This window comes from Capsicum annuum, chromosome 1 (genome assembly GCF_002878395.1).
Source record: "Capsicum annuum cultivar UCD-10X-F1 chromosome 1, UCD10Xv1.1, whole genome shotgun sequence".
Taxonomy (NCBI): Eukaryota; Viridiplantae; Streptophyta; class Magnoliopsida; order Solanales; family Solanaceae; genus Capsicum; species Capsicum annuum.
Window position 1 is genome coordinate 245,226,154 of NC_061111.1, and position 9,724 is coordinate 245,235,877.

The window sequence follows — 9,724 nt, forward strand, 5'->3', positions numbered from 1 at the left end:
CTCAGTCGGCCTATGATACCTACTGAGTATAAGTACACATGAAGATTCAAAATTTGAACCTTTCTAGTAAATCGTTCCACTAAATAAGATTCGGGCATGATAAAGTAGAGAATGAATTATCATATTGAAATCAAAATTTTTGATATCGTAATTTCGATAGTATGATAGTTGATATGCTTTTTTATTTTTAGTTTTTTTTGGTATTCGATACATTATTTGATTTTTATAAAAAAGAAATTGAAATATCGTAATGTAATATAATATTTAGTATTGGTATAAAACTAATTATTTTGACGTTTGAGCTTTAACTACTTTATCTTGATTGAAATGTCCTCTTTACGTAATTAATTAATGAAGAGAATTGCTTATACTTTCTTTTGAATATTTCCTCACGAGTAATTGATTAAAGAAGAGAATTGACTGTTCTTTCTTGAGAATATTTCTACTTGCGTGATCGATTAACAAAGTTGCTAGTATATTCTTTTGAATGCTACTAAATATATAAAGTACAATATAATTGAGACATTTCTTACAATCGAAGTCAACCAAAACTTAAGATTAGTGAATCATGTTGAATTAATTTAGAATGATAATGACATAATTATCTAATCTAACTTGCAATCTCTTCCACTTCATCCAAGAAATTCCCCTCCTTTCTCATAGATTTCCTCAAAAAATGGAAGATATTCAAATAATTTCTACCTGTTTAGTTGGAGCAACATCAAATGAATCATTTTCACACAAAAACATTGAAATGACACCATGGGATTTATCATTCCTCCGTCTTGGAACTAACCAAAGAGGCCTCCTTTTCCACAAACCAAGACAAGAAAATAATAATATTCCCAAATCATCACTCATTGACCACTTAAAAGAATCCCTTTCTCGGACTTTAGATTTCTTTCCTCCATTAGCTGGCCGGCTTTCATCCGTCAAAAGTACAAATGATGATACAATTTCTTTCTTCATCAATTGTAATGATGCTGGTGTGGAATTCACCCATGCTAGCGCTCCAAAAATAACTGTATCTGCTATTCTTGATTCTACATGGTCACCACTTACTGTTCACTCTCTTTTTCCACTCAACAATATTAGAAATTTTGAATGTGTTACTAAGCCTATATTTGGGGTTCAAATAACAAAGCTGGTTGATGGTCTTTTTATTGGATGCACTATGAATCATAGCTTATGTGACGGAACTGGTTTTTGACATTTTATTAATTCTTGGTCCAAAATCTCTCATGGGTACGAAATTATTTCCAAAATTCTAGTTTTAGAACGTTATTTTCCTGAAAAATTGCATCTTCCAATTTCTCTTCCTCTCAAGGTGTATGATGAGAAATTGTTTAAAAAATTTGAAGTTCCACCTTTGATGGAGAGAATATTTCATCTTAGTAAAGAAACTATAGGTAGGCTCAAGGATAAAGCCAATTCAGAAATGGGTGTTAAGTCGATTTCTTATCTGCAAGCCTATTTAGCTCATCTATGGCGATCTATTACTCGTTGTCGGAAGCTTGATAATGAGAAATAAATCACCATCAACATCTTGATAGGTGAGTAAACTTTTAATTACTTATGTCTCATTGTTTCTATTAAGTTGAGAATCATTTGTCTTGCAATAGTGATAAAATAGTGATATGAAATAAAATATTAATGACAGGTGTGAGAGAAGACCGCTTGAAATTAAAGTTTTTTTTTGGAAACTTTAATATCACATTTTATTATTATTAGATAAAATAATAATGATGGATGGTAGTTGAGAAAAAAAAAATGCACAATTTCACAAAATTCAGGGGCGAATTTGGACCATTTCACAAAGTTCACAGCCAATTTCAAGTCTCTTTCTTGTAAAATCTTCCATCCCTTGTAAATAACGGAATATTTTAGAGAATTTTGTTATGAAAGAAGCATGTTTTACCCCAAATATTGATGGATTGACATATTTAACGATTTTTCAAAGATTAATGAAATATTTGGACCTCTTTGACCCCTTATTACATGTCACTATTTTACTACTATGGCAAAACAAACAAAATTATTATTTTATTTTGAAAGTATTTTAGACCCTTAAGGTCAATTTCCTCATTAAAGAAGAACTTAAACCCTTTCTCTAAACTATAAGCTTTTATGACAAACATTTTTTGTGGAATTTTAGTGTGTTCAGTAGTCTTAAAATTTAGCTTTTTGTGAAATATTTTTGAAGCTAAATAGGATTCAACACTTATGAGCAATGAGGTAAGAAGAGAGATAAGAACAATAGATATGAACCGATTCTATGCAATCAATCAAACTAATCAGTAATTTTCTCTGTACAATGCTATTGGAGAATGAGTGCACTCTTCTCCCTTATATACATGCTACATTCTACACTATTGATAGTTGTACATCACTTACTAATCAACTAAACTAATCATCTAACAAAGTAACTAATCACTAATTAGTCTATTCTGAAGCTACTAACTTTAACAAACTCTTGTCCTGACTGTGTAATGTAATTAAGTCACAACTCCTATTCTATTACTTTCCCTCAAGCTTGTAGGTATGAATACATCTAAAACACCCTACTTGGGAACTAAATACTTCTGTTGTGATCTAATCAACTTGTTAAGATATTTGCTTGTTGATGCTCACGTGTTCTTAAGAACAATGATCTGATTAATCTCATCTGAACTTTCTCCCTAATGAAATGACAATCTATTTCAATGTGTTTATTCTTTCATGATATACTGAATTTCATTTGTTGCTATTTGTAACGATGCCTTCCTATCACAATAGAGTTTCACTGGCAACTCCAAATCTTTTCCTAATTCTTTATATAGTCCTGTGATCCACACTATCTCTAAAATTGTAGAAGCCATGCTCATATACTATGATTCTGCTGAAATTCTTGAAATAATTGTTTGCTTCTTGGATTTGCAATATATGAAGAAGTTACCATGTTTAACTAGAAAATCTTTCATAGACCTCCTGGTATTTGGGCATGCTGCCAGTCAACATCGCAATATGTTGTCAGCGCATTATATTTCTTTCTACTTATTAATATTCCCATTGCATGTTGTCTTTTTATGTATCTTACTACCCTTAGTGCTGCTTCTATGTTAGATATTTTTGATGCTTGTAGAAATTGACTTAATGTTTGCACTGCAAAACATATGTCTGGTCTTGTCAAAGTCAAGTAAAGCAATCTACCAATCAGTCTCTGATATGATCCCACTTCTTCTAGTGTTGAATTATCTTCTACTACTGTCACTTCATCCATTTCTCTAGTGTTTTATCTCGTGTTGTCTAGGGTTGTCCTGTAAGGTTTATCTCCAGTAAGAACCAACATCATCTATCATTTCTAGAGAATACTTCCTTTGATTCATTAATATTTCTCTGTGAGATCTGTTGAATTCTATTCTTAGGAAATACTTTAGAGTTCCTAGGTCTGTAATCTTGAACTTGGCATGCAATTCTTACTTGGTCTGCTCTATCAACACTAAATCATTCCCCTCTATCAACATGTCATCAACATATACCAAAATGACCACAATTTTCTCACAGTGTCTTCTTATAAATAGTCCACTATTTTCACCACAGGGGAAAATTGTTTTGATAGTCAAGACCTTCTCTATGATCGAAGCCCTTAGCAATCAATCTGGCCTTGTATCTTTCAACTTCACCATTAGCTTTAAACTTTATCTTGTAGACTTATTTACACCCAATAGGATATTTTCCTAGAGGGAGAGGAACTAATTTCCAAGTATAATTAGCTTCAAGGGCAAGAATTTCTTCTAGCATAGCTTTGATCCACTTAGGATCAGAACAAGCCTCACTATATGTCTTGGGTTCAGAAGTACAAGAAAATATAGTCAAATAGTTCTGATAAGCAGGAGATAGAGCTTGACTTAAAACTTGAGAAAGTGAATATAGAGTATTTACTGAAGCAGTATTGGAATGTAATCAGTCATCTAAGTAGGCTGCTTCCTAGTTCTTTAGGACTGTCTATGAACAACCTCAACAGACACATCAATAGGCAAAAAAAGTATCATCAACTGCGTATATTGGTGGTACTTCTGCAAGTAACTGATCAACAACAACATCAACATCATCAGGAGGGTTAAGAGGTTGCACCTCAGTATTCTGCACTGAGTCCTGAGAGGCTGGAATAAAAGGATTTGTAGAGAAGTCTAGGAATATAAGAGTGGAGAGAGGCTTAGTTTTGAAAGAAAAAATATTTTCCTTAAACAAGACATCAATAGACAAGAAAAAGGATCCAGTAACCAAGTTGTATAAAACATATCCTTTAGTTGTTGTAGAATACCCCATATGAACTACATAACTCTTGCATCAAACTTATCCCCTGAAGGAAGATTTTCTACCAAACATAAGAACCCAAAAGTTCTTAGATGAGAAAGACTAAGTGGATGACCATGGAAAACTTCAATAGGGGTTTTTCCTTGCAAGCCGAAGAAGGTAGTCTATTCATCATATAGACAACTCTTAATATGCAATGTCTCTAGAACTAAAGAGGTATAGAACCCTAAAATTTAATTGCTCTAGCTATCTTTAAAATTTATTTGTTCTTCCTCTTCACAACTCTACTTTGTTGTGGAGTGTAAAAATAAGATCTTTGATGTACTATCCCATGGGTAGAGAATAAATCATGATAGTCAACATTCATAAATTCAGTCTCATTATCTGATCTTACCACCTTAACAGTTTTGTGAAATTGTGTTTGCACTAAATGAATAAGATTCTTCAAAAGAACACAAACATTACTTTTCACTTTAAGAAGATAGACCCAACTGATCCGAGAATGATCACCAACAATTGTTAAGAACATTCAATATCTAACAACTGTGTGAACATGAAAGGAATCCAGACATCTATAAGGATTAGATAAAAAATAGCTGCATATTTAGTTTCACTAACGAAAAATGGAATTCTAGTATGCCTAGCAAGAGGACATATGTCACAAGTATCTAATACTAATTTACAATCATCAAGTAACATAAGAAGCTTCTGCATGGCTCCAATAGAAGCATTCCCCTTTCTTTTATGCCATAGCAATATCCTCCTTATTTTTTTTATTGCAATCAATCCCTTGTCAGACAGAGAACATTGCTATGACTTTACTATGTATTCAAGAGCGTATAAGCGATCCTTTTATTTACCAATTGCCAACACCTTCCCACTTGAGAGGTCCTAAAATATATGAGAATTAGAAAAGAAGTTGACTTAACAATTAAACTCTTTAGTTTTTCTGGAGACTGACATCAAATTATACCTAAAATCAGGTATATATAACATATTTCTAATTGACTGGTCATTCAGCACATCACAAGAACCAGTGTGAGACATATTAACTATCCCTCAATTTGGTATATGAACACTATTTATCACTAACACAGACATGTGTTATGTGTAACAATTCTATATTAGAGGGCATGTGGTTTGTTGCACCAGTGTCAATTATCCATTCTACCTTATTATCAAGATGCAGAAGCAATACCTTTATTGTCAACCTTTGTAACATGAGATGCAAAAAGGTTACCTCCCATGTTCTTAGCTTAAGATATTGATAGCTTGCTCATTCTTGCTAAACTTTTACCCACTTATTTGAAGTATTACTTTTGTTGCTCATTAAGCAGTAATTTGAATATTTTCAGAAGGTCCAATAGTGTGAGCAATTACCCTCTAACTTTCCCTCTCAATCATAATAGAATATGCTTGATTTACTGTTGGAATAATTTTTAACATGAGGATTTGACCTCGAGCTTGTTCATATGAGTCATTGAGTCCCATTAGAAACTGTAACAACTTCTGCCTCTTTACAAACTCTACAAATTCATGTGATTTTTCATAATCACAACCACCGATTGGGGACAAACAATCAAATTCTACCCAAAGAAAACTCAATTTAGAGAAATATTCAGCAATACTTCTAGTACCTTTAGAAGTTGTTGCAATCTCACGATGAAGCTGAAATATCCGCAATCCATCAACTTTATTAAATCACTTTTTAAGATCTTTCCACACATAATAAGCATCACAAGAATCTACTATTACACTTAGTAATTCCTTTGAAACATAATTCATTATCCTTGACAAGACGATTGAATTACGTCGCTCCCATAAATCAGTCAAATTTGGACCAAAACTTGCTTGTCTGCAAGTGGCATTGATGAATCCCAACTTGTTTCTTTCAAGTATGGCTATTCTCATCAATTGACTCCAAATAGAGTAGTTTTTAGATCCTGGCAGTTGCATCAAGATTGACACTATTCCAGAAGTATTTGACTGATTGAGATACAATTGATGATTATGACTCAATTTCTCCGACAAAGTGTTATTGACTTTCATCGCCATTGTTGTCTCAAATCACGTCCTTCTATCTCTTCATCAGACTAGCTCAACACAAACCATATTGATGGACGATAGGCTCTTCTACCACGAAGCTAACTAGGATTCAAGAATTATGAGAAGTGATCTAAGAAGAGAGATAAAGAGCAATACAAATGAATTGATTCTATGCAATTGATTAAGCAAATCAATAACTGCCTCTATACAATACTACTAGAGAATGAGTGCACTCTTCTCCCTTATATACGTGCTACATTCTACACTATTGATATCTGTACATATCTTACTAATAAACTAACTAATCATCCAACAAACTAACTAATCACTAATTAGTCTTGTCTGAAGCTACTGGATCTAACCAACTCTTGTGCTGACAATGCAATGTAATTAAGTCACAACTTCTGTTTCATTAAATTTAACTTGAAAGAAATAGTCGAACTACACATGAGACATAAATAATCTATACTCATTAAGGTTAATTTCAAAGTTTAAAGTTAAATTATTTTTAAATACAAAAATGTATGTTATTGTTTCAGACGTAAAGAAAGGGCAACTCAGTGAACAATAAATTCGAAATTCAAAAAAAAAATCGGACCACAAATTTTTGAGACATATTAAACAGAATACAATATCATATAAAATGAGAAAAAAAGAATACTTAATTAGTTTTCACCGGTGCAAGATCAAGGCTAAATCCTACTCTTCCAGAAGGATATTTTGGTAATGCAGTTCATATGAAGCTTGTCAAAACAAGTGTAGGGGAACTACTGAAAAATAGTTTAGGATGGGCTGCAATGAAAATAAACAAGATGGTTGTTGCTCAAAACTCTGAAGAATTGATGAAAGAGTACAAAGATTGGGCTGAAAATCCAATTATAGTCACTAAGGGCTTACTATTTGTTGGGAATAATACTAGATTGGGAATAAATAGTTCTCCATGGTTTAATATTTACGGTAATGATTTTGGTTGGGGAAAACCAATTGGTGTGAGGAGTGGGATGACCAATAAAAATGATGGGTCAATTACTTTATTTTCTGGAGTAGAAGAAGGAAGTTTAGATATTGAAGTTTGTCTTTTACGAGAGGCTTTGGAAGCATTGGAGAATGATCAAGAATTCATGGAGGCTGTAACTAAGAATTAGAACTTCCTTAGCAATTTTTCTAATCATTTTTATGTTGTATTTGCTTATTTAGTTTTGTTAATCAGTTTCCAAACCTCACTTTGTTGGAATATATTGACTATCTTATTGTTATTGTACATTTGTTAATCAGTAGTAACTTCTTTTGAATTAAAAAAAAATATTCATTGTTGTTCCTAAATGCAAATGCAAGTATAGGTGTGGTTGTCAAGTAATAAAAAGATATGATCAATTATAGCTCCAGTAGTCACACCAAAATTTTCACAATAAAGAACATCTACTCTCTTATCTAAAATATTACTATATTTCTATAACCACTATCATCCTAACATAAGGAAGGTCATTGAGAAACTAGAGTACTTGCATCAGGAATGAGAGTGACACTAGTCACTTATAACATATATTTGTTGCACTACTCAAGGTGGAGCTTACGATGTAAGATACGATACAATAGGCATGAAGGGCTTCATGTATCAAACACCTAGATCATAGAGGGTTGTTTGGACATAAATATAACATAGCATGGGTTCTTAGGACTAGGCACCGTGAGAAACATGGGTGCATAAATCATGAGTTGTATAACATAAAGTCGAAATTTAGATATTCAAGGAATTAGACATGGATTGCTGCTTGAAGCTATTGCTTCTCATTTTAAGAAATGAGAATCGCCATGAGTTTGCATAGATAGCATCACTTGGGCTAATACATGACATAAAATGAATTGGTAATATATAGAGAGGTAATACTCTTAGCTTCCTCTAGCCTCCAAAGTCGTGTTCTTCTAACTAACATCTTCATGGACATTCATATTCACTTTCTCTAACACTTAACAATCTAATCTACTAGTATTATGCCTATAATCTCATATCTTGTCACTTTAAAAGAAATTAAATCTATGACAAGAGGCTCAACTAATTCGATCAATCCAAAAGAATATTTAATAATAGCTACCCAACCTCCGCCATATGAAACAAATTGAGCACACTAACTAAATAGACATAACATTTAAAACCTCACCTAAATCATACTAACTTGGGTATAGTTTATTCTTATAAACTTAAGGCTGCTACTCACCTAATAAATTAGCCATAATTTTCTACTTCAACACTAGACCTCATGTAGATATCACAATTACCTACTCCAATATTTTTATGTTATCAACCTAAGCTCTTTCACATATTTTATCAAGCCTACTAATTAACCCCCACAAATCTTGCTTCGCTATTCTCGAGCTACTATTTACCAAAATCAATATCGAAAACTTAAACTTAGTGTCCAGTATTTACCAAAATCAACATCTAAATCATGGATTGGCAATGATATATTAGTCCATCAATTATGTGACAAATTAATCAACCTAAATTTCTTATTCTACTTAACTGCGACTTACAAGCACATCTTTACTGCTACACCTTAAAGTTCATTACACGTCTTCTTACATACTATACTATTTTACAACTACTAAAGAAAAAGATCATAAGGGGGGGTGGGGTAAATCCACATAATAATGATAGCCGATCTTAATATTATAATATAGTCCATTACGGTCTATTATCATGTCCCTTTTCCTCACATTACATCTACTTACCCATTCATACATTTAAACTACCTTCAACATTCTATAAACACCATTGAGTCCTCCTTTTCTAAAGTTTCCCCAAAGAAGTCTAAGCTACAAATTATTAACCACTCTATCCTTTCATCTATAAATGAATTTACTACAACAACAACTATCCATCATCAGCTCCTTACCTATTTCTAATAAATTCTAAATTATTATAATGAATCACTTCATTTACTAACAATCATAAAATCTACAATTCTTGCAACAACCTTATGTAATCATCATAAAAGGGCATACCACCCTTCACTTAAAGGTTATATGACTAAAACTACCTTCTTTACTCAAAAGTTAATTTCACTCTAACTTTTAAACTTATGACTTGATGTCACTAACTTTGAGATCATCTTACTACTCATAGTTTATAACACCTTAATTTATACTTCCTCTCGAGTGAAAATACTATCCCAAAATTCAGATACATATTTTTACCCTTAAGCATGACATCAGCAATAAAATTTTTGAAATGGTATGAACACAATGTATGATTGATATGGATAGGGGTATACTCTACCAATGGACTCCGCTCAAGTCCTTATGTTGTTTCATAACTTTTTGATAGCTCAATCAGAAAGGACCACCTCATTAGAAATCTACACTTTTGCACTTGTATCACCTT

At 32.5% G+C, this 9,724-nt stretch overlaps 1 pseudogene; it reads left to right on the plus strand.

Annotated features, from left to right (window-relative positions):
• The first annotated feature begins 631 nt into the window (after positions 1-631).
• LOC107857339 lies at positions 632-7,487 on the plus strand (annotated as a pseudogene).
• Positions 7,488-9,724: the final 2,237 nt, after the last annotated feature.